The following is a 23,713-nucleotide window of genomic DNA, read 5'->3' on the forward strand; positions in this document are numbered from 1 at the left end:
TGTGCTGAAAAAAGTTTGATTCCTTGCATATCATATTTACAGTCAAGCTACAGAATATCCTCTTCAGATCTACATCGGTAATTAAAATTACTAACTCCCTTCTAGCACAATACCTGATTTATATCAAGGTAAGTGTCAATATTGTTTTCTTATTCATCTTAAAACAATTGAACACTGGATCTTTAGACAGGAGTAAGTATGATACATGCTCTTCCTCATAGAAAATGAGTGTGAATTTCTAACTAGTCTCAGGAAACCTTCACAATTTTTCTGCCTGTGGTTTTCAGACCCCAAGGACACCTCACACAATCCAAGAAAGGTCAAGACACCCAAGTCCTTCACCAGGGCTGAAATTCTATCTATGAGCATCTACATTTGAAATACTTAGAAATACTCACAGATCTGAAAAACTGGAAAGTTCTAAGTTGCTATGTGCAACAGGCCAGAAGAGTGTTCTCAAAAATCAGTGTATACAAGATGCCCATCACTGCTACAACAATGAACATCCCCTGCCATCAAACCACCAGCATACTCTGGTCTTGCATTTGCAGTTCCAGATCTGTAACATACTTCATCCTGTGGGGTACTACTATGTCTCCTTTCCAGGTAGTTTTGCTGCTGAAAATGACCACTCAGCATCAGCATGAACTCTGAGAGCCTCTCTTCATAAAGCAAAATGCAGGGCTGTTTGTGGGGTAGTGTTTCTCACAAAGTGGGACATTCTTCTCTTTCAGACCTGATCCTTAAGGGAAACTACAGAACTTGTTCCACAGAACTAAGCATGGGAACTAGATTTCCTAACTCTGCCCCAAACCAGGGACTCAGTAGAGATGGTGGTCTGCTAGTACACAGTAATATCCTTCTGCTGTCATCCACACTCCACCAGCTTACCTCTCCCAAAATAACAGACTAGGGTAATTGTCTCTCTTTTTTGCTTAGCTAATAAAAGCCAGCCTTTCTCCCATCCATAACATCATTAATGTCCTCTCTGTTCCAAAGTTATTACCTTCTTCCTGTCAGAGATAGCTGTCTTAGTAAATGTTAAGCAATTGTTCTTAACTGAAAGCTGCAGCTAGTGTTTCTAATCCAAAGAAAACTTCATATGACTAAAAGTTTGTCTCATTTTCCACCCATAAATCTTGGTCTAAGAAAATATACTCCTTCTTATTGCAACCCCAATACTGCACATCACGTCCACAGGAGGCTACCACTGTGTGTCTGCCTTGTTCTTTTAATGATTCTTTAGGTATCCACCACTGGTGACTGTTGGAGAGAGACTTCTGGAGGCTACCTTTGCTTGGGTCGCTACAACAGTAATCATGTTCTTATGAAGACAAACGGCATCTTCCTTAAAACACAAACATTCTTCTCTGCCATGGAAAGTCCTCCATTGTAAAAGAAACCAAAATTTGGGCATTAAAATCATACCTTAAGAAGAATTCTAGGTTTTACTTCAAAACAATGTGCTGATGTTACTTGTAGCAGTAGCCACTAGGGGAAATTGGCACTCTGGCTTGCATTGTTTATATCCCAGTGGTATCCTCACTCTGCTGGTGTCCTCAGGGTGCTGGTTTGCATGGGTTTTACTCGCGGTGAGGGATGTGGGATACAAGTATTTGGCCAAAACCCAAAATTCAGCTATTGAAATCTTTAATTTTGGAAAGAAACAAAGCAAAAAGTAGTTGCAGGTTTCTTATTTTCCTCTAAGTGACTGTCAGAAATAGAATAGTGGATGCTTCCTTTGCACAGCATTTAAGGAAAACTTGTTTCTCTATAGAAAATTATTCATCTTTATCTCGCAGGCCTATGCTACATACAGGGAATGCAAATTTAAGCACAAACTATACTTGCAATAAAGCTAGCAGCCACCTAAATGAATAAAATATAAACACAGATGATAACATGAATGTATGTTTATCCACTAAATTAAAGCAAAAGTTATGCTCAGTTAATTAGTTTTTTAGTTGCTTCAAGATTTCATCATTTGAATGTCAAGGGGTTAAAAGTAAGATCATAATACAGTGGGACGAGTTAAAAAATTATTTTTATCATGTGGCACATGAATCTGGGCTGGTAAGAACACTTAATATTTGGGGGATACAAGGGCATTAGTTCTGGATGGAAAGAAAAGATTTTTGATAGCTTAGTAGAGAGAAAGGTTCAGATATGTAAGCTGTGATGGCCAGCAATGTGTATACTAAGTTTATGAAGCCTCCTGGAGTGACCAGCGGGTTTCCAGTTGAGCCAGTACAGGTCCACAGCTCAGGTAGGTGTCATGTTGGCTCTTGGTGCTGGCAGTACACATCACATCAAGCCATCACAGGTTCTTACGGAAGAATCAGCACAAAGAGTGTAAATGTAGTGAAAGGAATGAGATGTGATTACTGTGTCATACACCTTAAATTGTAAGAAGAAATAAGTTACCCCCTTACATTGCCTTATTAAAGCTACCATATATTTCTGGTGATAAAATCCTTAATCCAGGTAACATTCAGTCCTTAAACTAAGTTGTGTGACCCTAGAAGTTGACACACAAGTCTACAGACCAGAATTCTGGAGAGAAAGTATCCGGATAACACTCCCAAACAGCTTTTACAGTGGCCTGGTAAGATACCTTTCACTTTTCAGTATGCCAATGACATAGACATTGCCCCAGGGCCATGGACCATAGCATCTCATGGATTTAGTCTTCCCAGAAGAAGAAAATCCTTAAAATTCAAAAACCTACCTTGCATATTGACCATTTCTTGGAACATCTAGAAGATTCTTGGAAGTTTGCCTGTGCTGACAAAAACAACAAACACATGTAGTGAAGGGCAAAGAAAATCAGTAGGAGCTGAACATGAACCCTAGGCAATGGTGCAGTCAGCAGCCAGAATACTTACTGCAGTGAAGGGTCTCAAGGCTGTACAGCCAAGTGCTCAGAAAGTCACCTCAGCATAGAGGCAGTTGTTACTAACAGGCATTTGACAAGATACCAAGTAATTCTGTTACCATCAGGTGTCTCAGGTCATCTTACCCTCAAATCCATCCCAGATGCTTTTATATGTGCTGTACTAATTTACTATATTAGTCTGCAATTGTCAATTTAGGTTAAAATTGTACTTTCATTTGGATTTGGGGATTTGGGGAATAAGAGAAATAGAATGGAAATGCAGCTCTAGCCACTGAAGTCAGTGGTAATTTACTCCTGCTAAGTGACACCTATTGTAACCCAAACTCCTACCATGTAGTATGGGCTAGGAATAAAGAGCAATCTTTGATTAGCAGTCATGTAAGTCAGCGCCCCGTTACAGTGGTTTTATATGCTTTAAAGAGGCATGAGGAGAAATGGTATGCACAGGCAAAGTGGACTACAAAGATCTTCCCAATACCCACAGCATTTTTTCCTTAATGCCGTTTACTCAAGATAGATTGAGTATGTGGAGATTTGATTTGGTTTTCTTTCTGTTCAGAAGAAATGTAGATGATTCCTTGCAAATTAAAGCCATATGTTGCCTGCCTTCCCTGACATGCTCTGTGCTGGGGTGAGTGAGAGGCACAGGGGCTGCAGCCTGGCTTGCTGCTGCCAGAAGTTTTCCATAGAACAAGAAAAAGTCACAACTCTTAAAAGGGCAATTGCAGATCACAGCTCATTTTGTTCAGAGAGAATGCGAACATTTTTACTCTCTTTTTATTTCCCTTTCTTGAGTGAGTTCTACAGTTACATACAGTGCCTGAGAACACAGACTCCCTCTTGTTCTTCAGAGAGAGGCTGATTTAAGGGCCTAAGACAGCAATCCTTACTCCTAGGAGTAGACCTGCTTGTTTCACAGACACAGGAGAAGCAAATAGGGCTTCATAAGGCTGTGATGCAAGAAGAAATTACATGATGAGCTTCTACTTCTGGTCTCATGCTGCTTTTGCCATGCTTTAAGTACATTCCTTTCAAAGAAACTACTCGTCATTTCCACTGATGTAAATGAGATGCAGATCATATTTTCTACGTTAGTATTTCCAGACACAAATTGAAAAGGTATGTGTGTGAGGTGTGGGGTGGGGTGGAGGAAAATTGTTTTTCTGTATATTTCAGGTGTGTGCATGTATTTTCCATGAGTGTTATTGAGAGAGTGAACAGGATGAGATCAGGGAATAATTAGCAGCCTGCATCTGCCTTTCTTCATGGAATGTCGCTTGGTACATGTTAAAGGACAATCTTAACTTTCACTTTAGAAAAAAAATCTTTGGGGCTTTTGCTTGACTGTGGAAAGATAGCTTTAAATATTTAACCAGTGTAAACAGAGGCAAACTGCCCAGCAATACTGAAATATGACATTGCAGTCTGCTTGTAAGAACTTATAAATACATTCTTCTCCATATAGAGGATGTCAGCTGTATTCTGAAGTAAATTCTTTTCAAAAACTTTGGGCTGCTTGTGTGGAAAGAATTGTGTTAAAGATACACAGATTTACTGTTCTTGGACCTTCCCTCCTCCAACTCTGCAGCTGACTTCTCTAGTTAAGATTTCCCCTACTCTCTGAGCCTGGCTGCACAGCAACTGCTTAACACTGCGAGACCTCTAGGAGTACATCAGATGTCTCACCTGGGCCCCATATAAATCATCCTTAGCCTGATCCAACAGTCTTCAAGGAAGAAAAGAAGCAGCAGCACTTCAGAAAAATCTCACAGTGGTGAATGTTACCTTAAGGATGCTGAAGTTCCATTCCCTGTTGTCACAGGTGGTCCATGTACACAATCACAACATGGTGGTCCTACTGCAAAGTGTTCCATTATCCTTGCCAGAACATTAAGCTATTGCATATTGGTGCACATCTGGACTCTCTGCTTCTGGATTTTGTAACGTCTCTCTTTTCAGTAATGACCAACAAGATTGTGTGATTTGTACTGGATTTGAACTTCTCTATGGAAAGCCACATATTTATCATCTACAGCGATGGTTATTGTAATGCTGTATGCTTTCATTTGGTACTGTTGACAATAAGAAAACTATCACCAAATCCCCAACACAGAAGACCAGGAGGAAGAGCCACATCACCTCAGTGTCCCAGGTCATCTATTCCCTTCAGCTGGCTACAAGTCAAATACAGAGTGTATCAAGTTTTTCTTTCAAAGTCTCCCACAGGACTGACCCAAGTTATGTCAGGGATGACTGGGATCAGCAACTACAGCCCCTGGCAGTAGCATGCTACCACAGTAACACTCTCAGCCTGAAGTCTGCTTGGCAAGAATCAGGCAGGAGACACAGTGCAACAGCTTGCTGTCAAAATCTGCAACATCCAAAAGATAAAGATGAGCCAGCAATATACCCTCATGGTCAAGAAGGCCAATGGCATCCTGGGATGCATCAAGAAGAGTGTGGCCAGCAGGTCGAAGGAAGTTTTCCTGCCCTTCTACCCTGCCCTGGTGAGGCCTCCTCTGGAGCCCTGTGTCCAGTTCTGGGCTCCCCAACTCAGGAGGGACAGAGAACTTCTGGAGAGAGTCCAACACAGAGCCACCAAGATGATCAGGGGACTGGAACATCTTCCTTATGAGGAAAGACTGTGTGACCTAGGACCATCCAGCTTGGAGAAGAGACTGAGGGGGAACTCTCACAAGTATTTAAAGGTGTATGTCAAGAGGATGGGGCAACACTTTTTTTCTGTAGTGTACAGTGATAGGACAAGGGGTAATGGACAAAAGCTGGAACACAGAAAGTTCCACTTAAGGAAAAACTTCTTTACTGTTCAGGTAAAGGAGCCTTGGCACAGGCTGCCCAGGGAGGGTGTGGAGTCTCCTTCTCTGGAGGTTTTCAAAACCCACCTGGATGCATTCCTGTGTGACCTGATCTAGGTGCACTTGCTTTAGCAGGGGGCTGGACTAGATGATGTCTAGAGGTCCCTTCCAACCATTTTGTGATTCTCTTATGTGCTTTATATTTTCAGAGGAAAACACCTCTCTTTTCCCACTTCAGCTCTTGGTAGTAGTCACACCACTGGAAGCAAGATCCAGTCATACCCTTGGAAAATAAGGAAAATTCTGACCTTACTCTGCCAGGAAAGTGAGGGAGGAGAGGACTTTTTGTTTGCTCTTAATTTTCAAAGCTCTGTAATTCATGAGGAAGAAAATACATACAAGTACAAACACTGAACAGAGAGCAGCAGAAAGGGATAAAAAAGGAAAAGAAGGGATATTTACCTTCTAACTCTTACTTGTTATCATTTAAAGTTGAAAACATTGCTGAAATTCAGGAAGCACTTTGCTGATGTGATTCTTTCAGACTTTGTCTGTTGCTCTGCCATTTATTTTAGCTGGACAGATGGACAAAATTAATATGTGATGGTAATTAAGAGTTACAGATCTGAGTCCTCCTTTTGGCAGAGAAGGGCTAGCAGCAGCTCATCCTAAACTTTGTCTACACAACTGCCGCAAAAGCACACAAAAGCATCTACCAAACTGCTCTGGGGGCACATATAAATCCAATGATGTATATTTGACTTCTAGGTGGCATGATACAAAGACTTCATTGTTGTGGCTGATCTGCAGTAGAAGTCAAGCTGCTATGAGACCACAGCCTTGAACATATATCTCTGAGATACGCCAGCCAGCATCATTTCAGCCACTAAAAATCAGAGCAGCAGACTTAAAGATGCTTCATATCATAGCAAGATTAATTCTGAGCCCATGTAGCACTCAAGAGTGCCAAGGACAGAATGTATCTTAAACACAATTGGTTTTGCCATGTCTACTATGCCACTTCTCTTACTGGTTTTTTTTTTTTTTCTTTTGAGATGCACAGCATTAGGGATAAGGTCTTAAAGCCTTGTCTTATTTGGGGGGAAAAGTTACAATATTAAACTAAACCCTGTATAGACACTCTTATTTCAGTTTAAAAGTGCCTTTCATGGATTAGCAAGTTGATTCCTTTCTGACATAAGCTTAATCAATATGAGGCAGTCAGCCTGATATAAATTCATCTCCATGATGGGGTTGCACCACTTTCTCGACATGTCTTTGAAAAACCATTTAGTTAAGTCAGTTATTCCTTCAAATTGGCAAGTCCGCACTCATTGAAGATGATCTCCTCAGATCAGGCTGAGGTTCAGAGGGAGTAAGTAACATTATGACTGACTGAAAGGTAATGGCATGTAAAATAGACCACATGGTATTTTCACCATGGAGTGCTTGCTCTGATGTTGAGTGACACCACTAAAAGTTACTAAAACTTGAAATACAGTGAAAACATTTTTAAAGCCTGAAAACCTCCTTCCATCCTTTGCCATATTATCTCATCTTTATACCTTGAATTCTATTGTCTGGAATCCAGTTACACCAATGATTTGCCAAAAGTGTGGATACTTAGAAAATATTAAGCTATAAAGGACTTAGCTGTGCAATACAAATGCTGTCTATAATTAAGGCAATTAAAAAGAGAAGCTTGAGGCATAAGCATTTTAAAAATATTTGCAGACCTGTCAAAAGTCTTTCTGGGCCCCTATTCCCAGAGTACCTGGGCTCCTCAGAACCTCAAAATATCTAATGTGTTTGTTCTGAAAGATGAAACTACTGCTCTGTCTTCATTTGGAGAGGGAAATCTAAGGCAGAAAGACATTAAAATGACCTGTTCAAAGTCAGGTAGGAAGCCTGTGATAGAAAAGGAAATTTAACCTAAAACTGTCACACACATTTCTTTTTCCTGAGGCCTGTTTTTCCTCCCTGGAAAGCTTTGGTGAGCTGTGAAACACAACTGTTTTAATCCCTCTGAGGGAGATGGTCCTGCACGTCCACTCTTAACCATTTCTGCCACTCCTGCTGCTTGCAGCATCACCCATGGGACAGTGGAGAGGAGCAGAGCCCTGCAGGGCCCAGCAGATAGCTTACCAGCAAAACCCGCTGCACTCCCACTTGCATCAGTTCCCTTCTCCAGCTCTTGTCATGGCTGCAGGGCACTGGTGCCAGCAGAGGGCAAAGCGAAGGCGTGAGCTGAAAGCTGGGAGAGAAGACTGTCTGCAACAGCCCCAGCTTTGACTGATACTGAGCAATGATGAAGCTCCAGCTCTTGCAAGGACTGTACCTTCACAAAGCAAATTTTATCATTCATTATTCCAACTTGAAATAAACAATCTAGATGTAGACCAGCTGCTGAGGTGGCAAATATGGGGGAAAACCCCTCCTATTTGTCCCATCTGGTACTGCAAAGGGACACACTAGGTTGAGGGACCTGGGAGCAGAAAAGGCCTTGAATTACCTTGATGCCAACTCACTCCCTTGAAAAGAGAGGTGACAGGATTTGAGGCCATCATTTATCAACCTCCCTCCCCCCCGACATGTATGGCCAGGCTCTTTACAATGGATTTATTTGAAGTCACAGTATTAGTGCGTGGCAGGCTATCACATTAAATGGCCATATGAGCTTCTTAATATCTATTCTCTTATCTTTAAAGCAATCAAGATGAATGCTCTGACTAAGCATGTATGTGTTTATTTATTTGTTTAACTTGCTTGATCTCCAGTTTTTTCTCCTGAGCTCACTTTTATGGTCTACCTAATAAATGTCTCTCTCAGTGTGCCATTGTCAATAGCAATTTAAATTACACATCAGACCATGTAGGCAGCACACACATTATCAACTAGCAGGAAGGGAAACCCCCAAGAACAGCAGTGCACAGCAATTTTGCCATGTCCACTAAGGTGGGTTGCAGACCACTGCTTTTGAAGGGGCTGTACCCCGCTGTTTCTGTGGGGAGATATCTGCCTGCTGCTGAACAGTTTATTTCCATGCCATGCTGAAGAAGAAGATAGGTCTGAAGTTGAAGGTCAGAGACTTTAAATAGTGAAGAAATGTCTCCTGCAGGTGCTTGGTTTATAATCGCCCAGAGCTTTTTTATTGAAGTTTGTTGTCATTATAAAGTTCCCAAGAAAAACAGTTACTTTATTTTTGTTTTGGCATCTGTTTACTGTCAGTGGGTGCCCACAGCCATAGGAGTATGCCCCACCCTCTGATCTGAACTGCTTTTGCTCCCACCCTGGGGAGCTGTTGAGCAGGCAAAGCAGTAGGGAGCAGGCAGCACCCCAGGTAGTAAAATGTCCCATTTCCATTCTGCTCTATGGAAATTTTTCAAAGCTTTGATGTCTGAAGGCATATGCACTCCAGCAGAGAAAGCTTCATCCTCTCTCTAGCCAAGAGTAGATCTTTTCTATTATCTCAGAAGCTGTCTCACAACACAACGCATATAAAAAGTGGACCTATCACCACATCAGATCACAAATCAGCTTTCCTGACATTGTTATTAAGGCAAATCTTAAGTGAGACAAAAATTGGTCGTTTAATAACTGTCTTTAGAAGGATGCTTGGTATCCCCAAAATAAGCCTCAATGTAATTAGTTAGATGAAACAATTCAGAAGAAATTATCATATTAATATAGGAAGTATAATGGAGGAATTAACACATGAATGCTCTAGTTGCCTAGATTCTAAATCACAGAAGTGTATCAGGGAGCTGACAGACACCAGAATCTATCATTTCTGCTATCATATGTTTTTACAATAGAAAGTAGAATTAAGCAAACACATTCTTTGCTGTTTAATTAAAGGAATCTACAGTTTTACAGATAATAGTGTCAACAGTGAAACAGAAAGCACAGGTCTATTCACATCCTCATAGCCAAGAAACTGCAATCATTTCCTCTAGGGGATATAGTGTGCTACTCGATCCTCTTCAGAAGAAGCAAGTAGAATATGCTGTCTTGCAGGGCCACTCTTCAAATTCATCCAGAAATGGAGGCAAAACACGTGTTCTCATTTAGGTTTCACCTCACAGTTCTGCTGTACTTCTGCACAGGGAATAGTCAGTGATTGACTGACCTGGACAGAAGATTCACAGTCTGATCAGGCATGACAGTACCATGAGAATTAGCTTGCCAGAGCCTTGCCCGATTTGGTTCAGAAAGCCTGTCTGGTCTACTGGCTTTGAACAGTGTAGGAAGAGTGAGTGGAAGAAGTCAAGAAAAGTTAGTAAAAATTCAGTGATATCTGAAAAACTGCAGATAGAGGTGCTTTGGTTTTTTATGTGTGTGACCACAGCATAACTATGGAGCCTGTCGGATGCGCTAGCAGTTGATCTGTGCACACAGTTTTTCCATACAAATTAAGGACAGAACCACTAGAGAGAAGCGAGATTAGATAGTGCTATGAGCATTTTGTTAGCTTTGTGTACCCAGTACCATGCTGGCTTGCTTTCTGGAAAACCAGTGGCATGAGAGAAGCATCACCTATGGCAGAAGTGATGGCAGGAGAGGCAACAGATGCAGCAAGCCCCCACCCAAACAGTTCCTCCTAAAACATGGAGATCCACAGAGCAACTTGATGTCCTCTATTTGCCTTCAAGCTTCATACAACTGCCTGCTGCAATCAAGAATTTTAAACCTCTGCATAACAATGAATGTTAATACACATGGGGTATTGGTGTTTTCAAAAGCTGTATCTTTGTCCCATGAAGATGAAAGCTTGTTTTGTGGACCATTTTGAATTACTGTGACCTCAAAAAATAGTGTAAATATATATGATTTAGCCATGTATATAGATGTGATAATCTGGGCCTTGTTTTGGTTTGTCTTTTTAATAACATACAAAATATATTGACATCACAGACTTGAAAAGTCCTGGTAGTGATGTTGTTTGATATATTGGTTTTTGGTAGTTGCTGACAAGGAAAAGCAAGAAAAGAAGTGAAGTAGTCAGAAGTGAGATAGCTGCAGGGACAGACAGTGTAATAACAAGCTGTTGAAGGCTGTCAGTGCAAGCACCAGCAAAGCAGCCAAAGAAGAGATACTTGGATGTATAAGAACATAAAGAGGTAGCAGGTAAGCAGCTGAAGGCAATACCTGTTCCAGTTTTAAAGGAAGATCCTGCTGATCGAGACAATGAAAGAAGTTTAACCTTAGTTACTGGTGGAAAAGGTCATCCTGAACATAATTACCAACAAATTAAGGCCAGGTTCAGAGAGAGCTGAAAGCCAAAAATGGTGTGACTTCACAGCAAACGCAAGCTGTACTGATCAAATTACCACTCTTGACAACTGGTGGGAGGGTAGTAATAAAGGTGGGTTAAATCTTTTGGAGGAAAACAACTGACTTGAGTGGGTACAATGTAGAGGGTGCAGATATCATGTGGAGTTTAGGATAACTGTAATTATAAAAGGTGGGTAATGAAACTCCTGTAGTATGGTAAGAAATGGTAGAAAAGTCAACCAATTGTGTAAGTCAAAGTTTGATTTAGGATTAAGGAACATAGGATACCACTCAGTCTTCATCATGAAGCTGCATGCTGCTGTTAGAGGACTTGGAGGGCATAACTTTGAAAGATCTGAAACAAGTCTTTTCAGCAAATGTAAAAGCTATGACATCACTGGCAAGTACATCTGATTTAGTGAAAGCATCATTTGCCACTTTAGAAAACTGTTTTTGTACACTTGAACTTAAAATTCATTCAAAGAAGAAGAAATGGCTGCATCTTGGAGGAGTACATACTGTGCTAACATGCAACATAAGGGAAGTTACAGAGAAGTCTAGTCCTGTGTAGTTATATCCACATCAGCATCAATCAGCTTAGCATCAGCGGTTCAATAAAGAGAAAACAGTCATGTACCCTAGCCACAAATGCTACAGAGTAGCTAATGAGAGTATGGGTCAATAAGGAATATACATCATTACTTCATGGACTGAAAATAGCTCCAGTAAGTGAGATTCAATTGCAAAAGACTGGAGACAGTTGAGTGGAACCTCTTCAAAAGATTGCAGGTAGAAATGGAACACATTTTAGAAGATCAGGAAATCAAGGCAAGTGATTGACTTTAATTTAAAAGATTATAGTGATGATGATACACTGGACCACACTAAGATGTGACACACAAAAAGAAAAAGAAAAAAACCCAAAAACAACCCCATTCAAGGTCTAAAAGCTTATATCAAATTCTTGACTGGGCATTGCGTTAAGATCAGTTTAATAATGGAATAATCCTTGAATATGAATGGCCAGCATACTGTTCCCTGGATCTGGAAGCACACTCTAGAACAGACAGAGAAGAAAGTGACCATTTACATATTTTGGATGGTAATTGAAGTGCCTGTTTTTCACTGCCCTAAAATTTAGCTGGCTGAGTATAGAAATAGTCAGAAACAAGTACCACCATTAAAAAACTTGTAGAAAACACCACAAATTCAGAAGTTTTGCCAAACAAAGAAGTCAGCATAGGTTAAATGTCCTACATATTTAGCATGCACGCACATACAACACACACATTGACACAGTAAGAGGAGAGAACAGACAAATCAAACACATAGGAATGCAGAAATACAACATGCTTGCCAAGACTCAGACACAGGATTCTGCTTGTAAGCCAATTCATATTTGAATACTTGAAACAACAACTAATGAAAATTAAATATCTACAGTAAAATATGTGTGTGTATTCACCTTTATGACTAAAGTATTTATACAAAGGTGCAATATTGAGATTGTCTAGGAAAACATCTTGCCCTAGAAAACATAAGAGCTTTGTGTTCAAAGGATTTTGAAAATAAACTCCCTTTCTGTGTAGCCTTGCCCCTTGGGATTTGGCATAAGAAAAAAAAGAGAATTTCTAAGAACTATGAGGTTTTCTTTGCTGGCATATTTTTTTCTTTGTTCTGAATGGAAACAACTTGAGCTCAAAAGGTAAATTTCATTGACTGTTGATTTTACTAAGTGTGAATTTAGCAGAGAAAGAAAAGAAAGCAAAGGACATACTAAATATGAGTGCATTTTACAACCCCTTTCTTCTTTTGATAAGCACTTACCAGAAGTCTATTTGGTGAAAGCTGCTAATTCTGATTTTCACTGTATGTGCAGATCGAAAATGTCAGAGGAAATGTGTATGGCAAATTAGGGTGAACTCTGAATGTTAAATGAGAGGGCAAATTATGCAGGATTTGTCTACTATTTCACCGCTCTAATTTGTGATTTCTTTGGGCAAGGCACCTTTATAAGACTATCCTGAAGATATTATCATAATGGAATGTTTTGCATAATGGAAAACACAGTCATCTCAGATCTTCTTTTGCATGACAAACCCTTGATTAGAAAAATAATAGGATGGAAATGGAATTTGTATTTATACAGGCAGGCATCAGAGCCAAAGAGAAAGGAAGCTGACCTCAATACACTGGAGAACTGACATAGGCAGATGCAAAACCTCTCCCTTTACAGCAAATTTAGCCCAGCAATAGACTGGGAAACAAGCGGGAGCCATATAAAAGTCTTCCTACAGTGAAAAGTTCCTTATTCATAAGAAAAGTATTTGTGATATACAAAAGATATCACACATTTTCAAAAGATTTGCAGCTCTTGTTACACCGTAAGGTCCATATTACATGCCTGTGCAAACAAGAATGTTTTGATACTGAACAAAATGGTAAATGTTTTACATTTTCTATTACACATCTGAGTCAGCTTTGGCAACTTGTAATCTTTACGTCTACTGACATACAGTTAGAAAACAGAGAATAAATATACTGGCCTAAATCAGCATAGCCAACTATTTACACAATTGGGAGTTGGACTGTTATTTTCAGAATTGAATACAGCCGTGCTGCGATACTCATCTGAATTCATGCTCACGTCTGCATAAGCATTTATAGGATTATTGCTGATGTGCACATGTCATCAGACACGTAAATCCACTGGATTTATTTAATTATTCAGTAGTAATAACCATGTTTATTTTGAAAACAGAAACAAAGAAATAAACTCTTTACAGCATACTATAATTGTGAAGACTCTGTACCTTCAGGGAAACTGTAAAATCAAAAGGTAGATTGTTTTCTTACTAATCTAAGAATCCAATATTCTCTCATGTGACTGGACTTAATAATGTGTGTTCAACTTGGAAGACAACATAATTTCATTACTGTCAACAATCTCAAGAGCACAAAATAATGTTGTTTTCTGCCAAGATCATGCTCTGCACAGGTCTGACATCAATTTTGATTGATAAAGTTTCCAACACAGTTTACAGGAGAATCATAGAATCATTACAGTTGGAAAGACCTTTAAGATCATCAAGTCCAACCACTAACTCAGTGCTGCCAAGCCCATCACTAAACTTCACCACTCGGCACCTCATCTACGCGTCTTTTGAATATCTCCAGGGATAGTGACTCCACCACCTCCCTGAGCAGCCTGTGCCAGTGTTTAACAACTCAGTGAAAAAGTTCTTCCTAATGTCCAATCAAAACCTTCCCTGGTGCAACTTGAGCCCATTTCCTTGTGTCCTATCAAGATCCTAATACAACTGCATAAAATGACTAGCTTAAAATATGCTACCTGTGATGGAAAGATAATGTTGTGGTTAGGGAAGTTATACATGCTGGGAGAGTGTAAGTGCTAATTACAAATGTGCTAATACTTATTTCTGCAGTTGTCTTCAACTAAAGTTCACTGGCCAGTCTTGATATATCCTGGGAAAAGAATTGTACATTGTTGTGAGCCACCTCATCTTGGTCTGATAAAGATAAAATCTTAGTCTGTCATTGGTTTTCTGATAGCCATTTCCTCTCTGTCACCCTCACTATGATTTTTGAGAGGGTCTTAGTCTGATCCAAAGAACTACTGTTAAAAGCAGCAAGGATGGATGTATCCAGCATCTCTCAGGATCAAGCTTATCATTTTTTAGCTGTAAATATCTGTATGACTGGAGTTACATGTGTCGGCTTTGAGATAATGTCATGATTTCATTGTAGTCAAAGATCTTGAAAAAGCAAAGCATGGCTGATCTCTCCACAATGTCTGTTCATTTTATTATCTTAACAGTAAACTCACAGCTGATTGCAGTTTGGCCGTTATCGGTTCCTCCTTCTAGCAACAGATAAAATCATTTCAGCTTGCTCAGGAACAGACTCATCTTAAATAAGACACAGCTTTACAGAGAGCTGGCAGGTAATACTTACCTTTATTTTTCAGCAAAAGTGCTTTTTTAATATTAAAAAATGATGCAAAAGTCATCACAACATTTAATATACATATATGAACAATGGCTAATGAAATCCAGGAATTCAGCTTTGCAATGCTTAACGAAGCAGATTTAATATCTAAGATTGGTACTGCAAATTGCTTCACCTGGCTTCAAGTGAGCTGTAAATAGACTGGTTGATTAGAAGACTAAAAAGATAACTCAATTTAATGATCATACATAATATGCCTACCAGGATCCCCTACTTGAACAGTGGTATAGCTAATATATTTGAGGAATATGTTGCAATATATTAGAGAATGAATCTCCTCTCTTCTTTGATGGCAAGCGTGTGCCAGCCAGACAACCCGCTAGTAGCAGTCTGAACCCAGAAGCACACCCATCCATGTCCCCAAATGCTGCTTAGCTCACCTTCTCTAAAGTGCTAACAGCAAGTCCTGCACTGAGATTGCATACGTAATGTATGTATTTGTTTTCCTACTCTGCTTCCCTTTGATCAATCACTGTCTTAAAGCTGCACTTAATCCATTATGGCAATAGTATCAGTTGTAAAAAAAAAAAAAAATCTGTAAATAATTGTTCTGAAATAAGAATGAGAGTTGTCCTGGAGTCCATGCAATCCACGCTCAGAGGCAGCTATGGGCATGCCCTGGGATTGCTCTCATAAACCAGAGCAAAGCCAAACTCTGTAATGACACCACTTGCAAATGTAGCAATTGTTTTTTCTACTCTGCCCACTTCCAGTAAGCGGATCCTGGATGCCTTTTAGCCAACTCCAATTTTAGTGACTCTTCTATCTGACCCAATGAGAAACACAAACAAACAAATCCCATAAGGAAGGGCAGGAAGTTGTGTGAGCTGTTACATGGTTATTGTTACTAGGGAAACCACTTCCTTAGTATTCATGTGTTCAGCAGATCTGTCTGGCTGTATCTCCAAGTCCCAGGCAGTGTCACGAAGTGAATGGCAACCAGGAAAATAAACCCAAACCAGCACAAAATACACTACAAGCATCTGCAACACATAAAAAGAAAATGTAATTTCAGTAAATCATCCCTAAGAGAAATATCTTCCCATAATATGCTTTTATAACAAGAGTGGGTGTGTTTGGAAAAGTGTGCTATACTCTATGTCTCTTTTCCTTAATATCAATAAAAATATCTGTAAAAGCAGACTGTAGAGTTAAAATCCTAAGGCCAAACACCTACGTTTTTGAGTTGCTGATACTAGCCCCAATTTCACTATCAATATCTTCATCCAAGCTCTACTCCTATGAATGTTCCCCAAGAGTTCAGCTGCCACGGCACAGGGCTCTTGGAAGACTGAGACCATGTCAATGCTGTGGGTTTTGGGAGCACTCGCCACCTTCCAGGGCTTGATGTGTGCTATGGCTGTATCCCGCCTCGTCAAAATGCCATTCTAGTCCTCTTACCTGATACCCCACCACCAATGCCTGAGGAAGAGTATGTGAATAAAGAAAGCCCATAGCAGTATCTCCTCTCAATAGCCTCTTAGTTCACAGCAGTGTCAGCTAAAAGTACGCCCTGAGCTGGAGATGGGGGCCTATCGGGAAATAGTGAATGCCCCATGAGAAATCAGCCTGGGTGAGATGGATAAAAGGAACCACAGCAAATCCGCTAAACCATGCCTCTCCCTCAGGGCCAAAGCCATGCCTAGCCCTGCTGAATGCACTGCTTGGCTTCAATGCTGTCTCCTCCTTGTCCTTTACATTCAGATATCTAAGGGTAGAAGCAACTTCCTCTGCAATGAAGTGCTGTGCTCTTGAAAGAAACCTGGAATTGTTCTTAATATTTATTAGATCATCTTTAATTTTGGACATCAGTAGTGGTTTCTGTGTATTCTTCAGCTGCCTTCCTCCAACAGCTTCTGCATTTATGAATTCCCTGCTTTTGCAGGCTGTAGCACACATGCATCTTTAGTGCTGTCAGTGGATATGCTTAATGAGCAGATGCTTTCAGATGGTTTGTGCTGGATATTTCTAGTTGCCAAAGTCTCAGTGGTCTTTAATTGTCTGTTTTATATGGTCACACTGTAGATCAGAGAAAACCATATTACACTGTAGACTGTAGTCTGTCAGCCTTGCATATTTGAACTCTGATTCTGCATCTTGCTGTGCCTGTTGTCCAGTGTTGCAGGTCCTCATAGCAGGAATATTTCTAAATCCCACAGGCCTGGCTTTCTGTTTTTCTCTATCCATTGTAAAGCAAGAATAGGTTGCTATAATTAGCCCCAAGTTACATAAATAAAACTGGGAAAATGGAAGCAGCCCTATGTTTTCAAATGGTCACTGTCATAATAATAGGTTTTGGAGAATCAGAAGGATCTTCCTCTTTATCGAGATGCTGTGTCAGTTTTTCTCTCAATTAATAGTTATTTGCATTACCTTGTTTGTGAGTCTACTGCTTCGGCAAGGCCCAAATCGTTGATCATATGGCCTTTGATATCACAGGGTTAGAGTAGAAGGAGAATGCCATGGGATTCCACATGGCAAAGCTACCCTGCACAAGGAAGCTGCCACTTCACTTTCAAGGCAACCTACAGTCACAGAGGAACAGCTAGCAACAGCTGATGACAAATGGAGGGCTTGTGTGGTGGTTCAAAGAAGGACCATCGAGAGTGAGGCAGAAAACCTGGTCATTTGTCAGATGAGGAGTACAGACAGCAGAGATGGCTCCCTGAAGCTGTATCTGGTGGAAGAAGGCAGGGCCAAATCACCTGTCCCTCCTGTGCTTTGAGATGTGCAGTCTGTAGCAAGTTGGAAAAGGATACAGACCCTCTTCCAGATCAGCTTTCAGCAGGAGCTTTAATAAGAAGTAAGGGAAAGAAAAGGAAGGAGAGCAAGGGGATAACTCAGATTTAGACTTAAAACTCCTTCAGCAAGACATGACATCTCAGCAGGGGTGCAGAGTGCCAGGATGCAAGCAAACAGTACAGTTTCATCACTCCAGGGCTCAGAATGTCCCCAGAATCTGTACCCACAAGCCCTGCATTTTTAAGATCTGCCTCTGGCCCTTCTCTGCTTTCAGCATATTGAGAAGCAGTGCACACCATCTAAGAAGTCCAATAATGGGTGTTGATAGTTGCAAGCTGTCCTTCGATCATAGGATGGCTTGCCTCTGACAGGCCATGAGGGAAGTCAGTGCTGATGATCATGTTTTCAGCCAGGAGCTGCCCAGAAAACTAGTCTGCCAAATAGACATTTACACTCTCCAGGTGATAACAAAGCAAAGTGGCTGCAGCTCTTAGCAACACTGTTGAGAGATCAGTGCTTACATTTTCCACAGATTATAGACTGAATGAAATGTCTGCCAGGGAAGAAGATATATAGGTGACAGTTGTTTGATGAGGATTTTGGAAGGGGGGGACAGGAGCGTTATTTCTTTAGTGTCTCAAGTGTTTATCACAGAAACCAGTTTGCTGGAAAAGCTGATGCAACCACAAAGACAGCACTCTTGCTTTTGAGACAGCACTCAGCCAAGGATGAAGCTGTGGCTCAGCAACTGAGTAGGTGCTCCCAAAGCAGAGTATGAGGGTGAAATAACAGCAGAGCTCAAGCTAGAGCTGAGCCCAGAGTGTGTAAGGAATCACTTAGTCACAGAAAAATGCAAACACTTGTAATGTCAAATCAAATTTAGTCAACAGTTTCACCTGAAATGAAATGTGGAAGAGATTAATTTGGTGGTTTTATGACAGTTCTTTGCTTTGACTTTTCAGGCAAGACTTAAAAGCTGGATCGAAAACAATTTCTGAATCAGCAGAAAATGGGAAAAGACCATCCTTATACCATGCCAACTAAATTTTGTGAGGCTAGAGGCAAATATCCTTTTTCTCCTTGACTTAAATCTAGCTCTTAAAGTCATGGGCCTCCTACCTCTTTCACAGTGATACTGATTCCAAGTGGGACAACTTCAGTTTTTTCTCTTTAAAGATGCTTGGAAGCAGAGACCGGAAAATCAGATTAATATTTTAGACACCAACCCATACCATAATCCTCACCTGTTTTCTTACCCAGTAAACATTCATGAGCTATATGAGGTTGGACGTCAGCATTCAAGAGAGAGACTCTCCTCTGCATCCTCTATAGCTGCCACAGTGAATTTTCTTCACCTCAAGTACCAATGTCTTCCAGTGCTCAGGAGCTCCACATCTCCCAGAAAACAGGAGCAGGGCAGGACTGATGGCAGAGACGCAGTCATAGAATCGTTATGGTTGGAAAAGACCTTTAAGATCAAGTTCAACTGCTAACCTCACACTGCCAGGCCAATCACTAAACTAAACCATATCCCTCAGCATCTCATCTCTGTGTCTTTTGAATATCTCTAGGGATGGTGACTCCACCACATCCCTGGTCAGCCTGTTCCAATGGTTAATAACCCTCTTGGTGAAAAAGTTCTTCCTAATTTCCAGTCTAAACCTCCCCTGGTGAAACTTGATTCTATTTCCTTATGTGCTATCATTTGTTACTGGAGAGGAGAGATTGACTCCCACCTCACTACAACTCCCCTTCAGGTAGTTGTAGAGAATGATCATGTCTCCTCTCAGTCTCCTCTTCTCCAGGCTAAACATCTCCAGCTCCCTCAGCCGCTGCTTATAAGACTTGTTCTCTCAGTCCTTCACCAGCTTTGTTGCCTGTCTCTGGACATTCTCCAGCACCTCAATGTCCTTGTAGTGAGAGGCTCAGAACTGAACACAGTATTTAAGGTCCAGCCTCACCAGTGCTGAGTACAAGGGGACAATCACTTCTTTGGCCCTGCTGGTCACACTGTTTCTGATACAAGTCAGGATGCCATTGGCCTTCTTGGCTACTTGGGCACACTGCTGGCTCATATTCAGCTGGCTACCAACTAACATGCCCAGGTCCTTTTCTGTAGGACAGCTTTCCAGTCATTCTGCTCCAAGCCTGTAGTATTGCATGGGGTTTTTGTGGCCCAAGTGCAGGATCCAGCACTTGGCCTTGTTAAGCCTCATGTGACTGGCCTTGGCCCATTGATCCAGTCTGTCCAGGTCCCTCTGAAGAGCCTTCCTGCCCTCAAGCAGCACCTGCTGAGCTTGGTATCATCAGCAAATTCACTGAGGGTGCACTCAATTCCCTCATCTAGATCATTAATAGAGATGTTAAACAAGACAGGCTTAGTTGACTGTCAACTGGATTTAATTTCATTCACTACAACTCTCTGAGCCCGGCTATCCAGTTCTTCACCATCTCAGAGTGTGTCCATCCAAGCCACGGGTAGCTGGTTTCTCCAGAAGGACACTATGGGAGACAGTGTCAAAGGCCTTACTAAAGTCCAGGAAGACCACATATACAGCCTTTCTCTCATCCACTAAAGGATGTCATCTTGTCATAGAAGATCAGATTGGTCAGACAGGACCTGCCCTTCATAAAGCCACAGTAGTTGGGCCTGAACCCTTGGTTATGTTGTATGTGCTTCACAGTGGCACTCAGGATAATGTTTCACAACCTTTTCCAGCGCTGAGGTAAGGCTGACAATAGAGAATAATTCTTTTGCTTCCACACATTGCCTTTGCTTTTGTTTTATTAAAAGGCCTTTATCTTCACCCAAGAGTTTTTTCCATCTCATTTTCTCCCCATCCCTGTGCAACTGAGGAGGGAAGTGACAGAGCAGCTTGGTGGGCATTTGGCCAAGGTCAATCCACCACAGTCCTTTTTGGTGTCCAGCATGGGGGACCAGGCAACAGCAGTTTTGTACGTAGTGTGTTATAGCTACAGTAGTTACTAAGTGTCAAGGTCCTGCCTGGGTCGTGGAGCATAATGGCTACACTGGCTGCCTGTTCGAGAATCAAACCCTGCTCTCCCCCCTGCCTGGTGAGGATACTCACCACTATTCACCTTAGGTACTTTGTCCAGCAGTTTCTCTGTGCTCTTTAGAAAGTTATCAAATAAACCCTTTTCCCAGTAAGCACCTTCTTCACTGTTTAAGGGCCCAAATTCTGATCCTATGGAATTAGGCCCTCATTTTGGTGGGATCAGAATTGGCCCAAATCAATGAATTTCATCTACCTCAGCCACCCACAGTATCTGGTTTGGAGATGGAGGCAGACAGAGCATCAGGCCACACATCATCCTTACATCCAAAGGGAGAATGGAGCAAACCAATCAGGTGGGTGTTCCAGGTGAGGCCATAAGAGGCTCCCTGCAGACCTGCCTGCTTTTTTCTTTACATCAGATGAAACTAGTCTTCTGTATTTCTGATGAAACAGAATAGCCTTTAGCCCATCAGTGCTTTAAACATTGCCTGAAAGTTTGGAAGTGATGGAACATGGCACCAGACAGCGAAAGCTGAGCTTAGGCATGGGTGTCTTTGTACGAGGGTTCTCAAGGACAAACATCACATTGAAGTTGCTGCTGCAAACATTTCTTAGTAGGAGTAGAAAGTAACTCTAGAACATCTGAAAAAAAAACACGTTAAAAACACAGGAAAATGTGTGTGCACAATCACCTCATTCCCCAGAGTGTACACACATCATCAAAAGAGAATCATTGTGGACTTTGTGGCACTGAAGAATACAATGCTTGTCCTTAACATGTAAAGGAAGCAGTCTGCTTTTAAAGAAAAAATAAGTAGATGGCATCTTTGCTGCAGCAAAATGAAGCTTCCCAGTTCTTCCTATTTTCACAGTAATCGTTTAACATTATACTTAAGAGCAGTATTAGACCAAAAAAAAAAAAAAACCCACCCGTTTTAACTTCAGGTGATTTAAAATGCATCTTGGTGGATCTCAGCTGTTGTCTAATCCTTTTGTTCTAAATGTCCTACATTACTCAGCCACTTCTGATTCATGTGCTAACAATCCCCCTTAAGGCAGGTAATTCACAGACAAGGTTCACGAAGTGCAAAGTGGCACTCCAGTTTCCACAGACAAAAGTCAGTAAACTTTAAATCCCAGAGCCCCTAAACTTATTTTGCATAAATTGCCCACACAGGAGAGGAGCTGAGATCTCTTAATATACATCTCCTGTATGAACTTAGAATTCAATTTTTCAGAACACTGGGAATGCTGATTAGAGACAAGTCACAGCAGAAGGCAAAGGTTACAACCATTTTTTAGTATTAACAAAATAAAATGTGAATTACTTCACTTTAACCTCAACACCCTGCTTCAATGTCTTTTCAATTAAAGGTTTTTTGCAGGAACAATTAACAGAAAGGAAATATATTCTTGTTAAATAATGTCCTTCTGCAGACGGCATTTTTTTCCTTGCCTACTGCAACTACAGTTGATAGCATTTACAGCTGTAATGAGAATAGGTTTTAAGTTGATTGTTGATTCTTCCAAGACTGAAAATGGGACCATTATGTTATTGCAAATTAAGATTTCAATCCTTTCACTCTGATGCAGTTTCAGTCCTGAGCAGGTGGTGTCCTGTTTCAAATGAAGTAATTCCAGGCATGGGGAAGCTTTGCATCCTTTTTCTGAACTTCTTCATTTAGTTAGTGACATTTTACCAGAGTAACATTTATCTGTATCTATGGCAGACTAAAAAACCTGTCATCACCTAAAGGTAAAAAAAGAGGACTGTGAAGCAGTGGTACTAGTAACATCTACGAATATATTAAAACAAGACAAAATGTAACTTTTTCCACCTGTAAATCACATGGCTGTTGCAACCTTTATGTAATTAACAAATTGTGAGGCTATCAAGGTTAACTTCCTGCTTGCATAAGCCATTGATATTCCACCAAGTGGCCTCAGGCTCGAATTTGTGTTTGAACTACAGTTGGCTATCTTAGCAAGTTGTCCCAGATCAAGTCCTAATGCTACTGGAATCAATGCAAAAAAAAAAACCCAAAAAACCAACCAAAAAGCCAAACCAACTTATTTCAGAATTGCCACAATTCCAACTGATTTCAAACTGGATTAAAACCAGATCTCTCCTGCATGAGTGGTAAGATGGTCTTTGAAGTAATTATTTTCTTTAGAGAGGATACTACTTTGTTGTAGTCTGAATTTAGTCAGTGTCTCCTCCAACCTGTGAAGCTTGTTATCCCCTTTTGGTAGGTTTCATTGATAGTTATGATAAATTATTCATTCTTCCACAGGGAAGCATTTTCTAGAAACACTTCATTGCAAACTAAAATTGAAACCATCATTTTGTTCATGGAGCTGAAATACTGTCAAATACCGAAATATCGGGACAGCAGTTTGGACAGTTTCCTGACATAAACCCATAGTGTTTGTAACCAAAATAGTTATACTAGTTTCTGGCATCTGCATCGCTCCATGGCTACACACAATGCAGTTGGCTCGCAGCTGTATGGGGAAGAGACAAGAATAATTCTCCAGCCCCACAGTCATTCAAACGGAAACCTGTCAGTGAGCTGAGAAACCTGAGCTCGTGGCAACCCACAGGTGAAGGAAGTTAATTGAAAGATAATCTTTCTCTCCTGATAAATCAGTGTTTTTCAAAGCTGCTGAATAACCTTGCTCTCTTAAGAAAAAACTTCTAACCAGCTCTAATTAAACAATCCCAAATTAAGAAAAGCAATTTAATTGAAAGAAGAGGGGGAAGGTCTGGAAGATTTGGAGAAGTGCTGGGGGATTTATGTGCTGCTACAACACTGATTTCTCTGTTGGGACAATGTAGTACTGGAAATCATGTCAGAAAAATAACCAGTGTCAATTTCTTTTTTTCCCTGCATTGCATCCTGCAGCTAAGAGCACTGCAGCCTCATCTCTCATCTGTT

At 40.8% G+C, this 23,713-nt stretch overlaps 1 protein-coding gene across 2 annotated transcripts in view; it reads right to left on the bottom strand.

Annotated features, from left to right (window-relative positions):
• Nucleotides 1-23,713, bottom strand: part of CDK14 (cyclin dependent kinase 14) — a 440,472-nt gene that overhangs the window by 102,988 nt on the left and 313,771 nt on the right. The window contains exon 15 of one of the 2 annotated variants that reach the window (XM_061996209.1): nt 21,395-21,416. The exons of the other annotated variant lie outside the window; for it this stretch is intronic. The gene's annotated coding sequence lies outside the window, so the exon portion shown is untranslated. Of the gene's footprint in view, nt 1-21,394; nt 21,417-23,713 lie in introns of those variants that run through there. 2 annotated transcript variants of the gene reach the window in all.

Source organism: Colius striatus, chromosome 5, assembly GCF_028858725.1.
Source record: "Colius striatus isolate bColStr4 chromosome 5, bColStr4.1.hap1, whole genome shotgun sequence".
Taxonomy (NCBI): domain Eukaryota; kingdom Metazoa; phylum Chordata; class Aves; order Coliiformes; family Coliidae; genus Colius; species Colius striatus.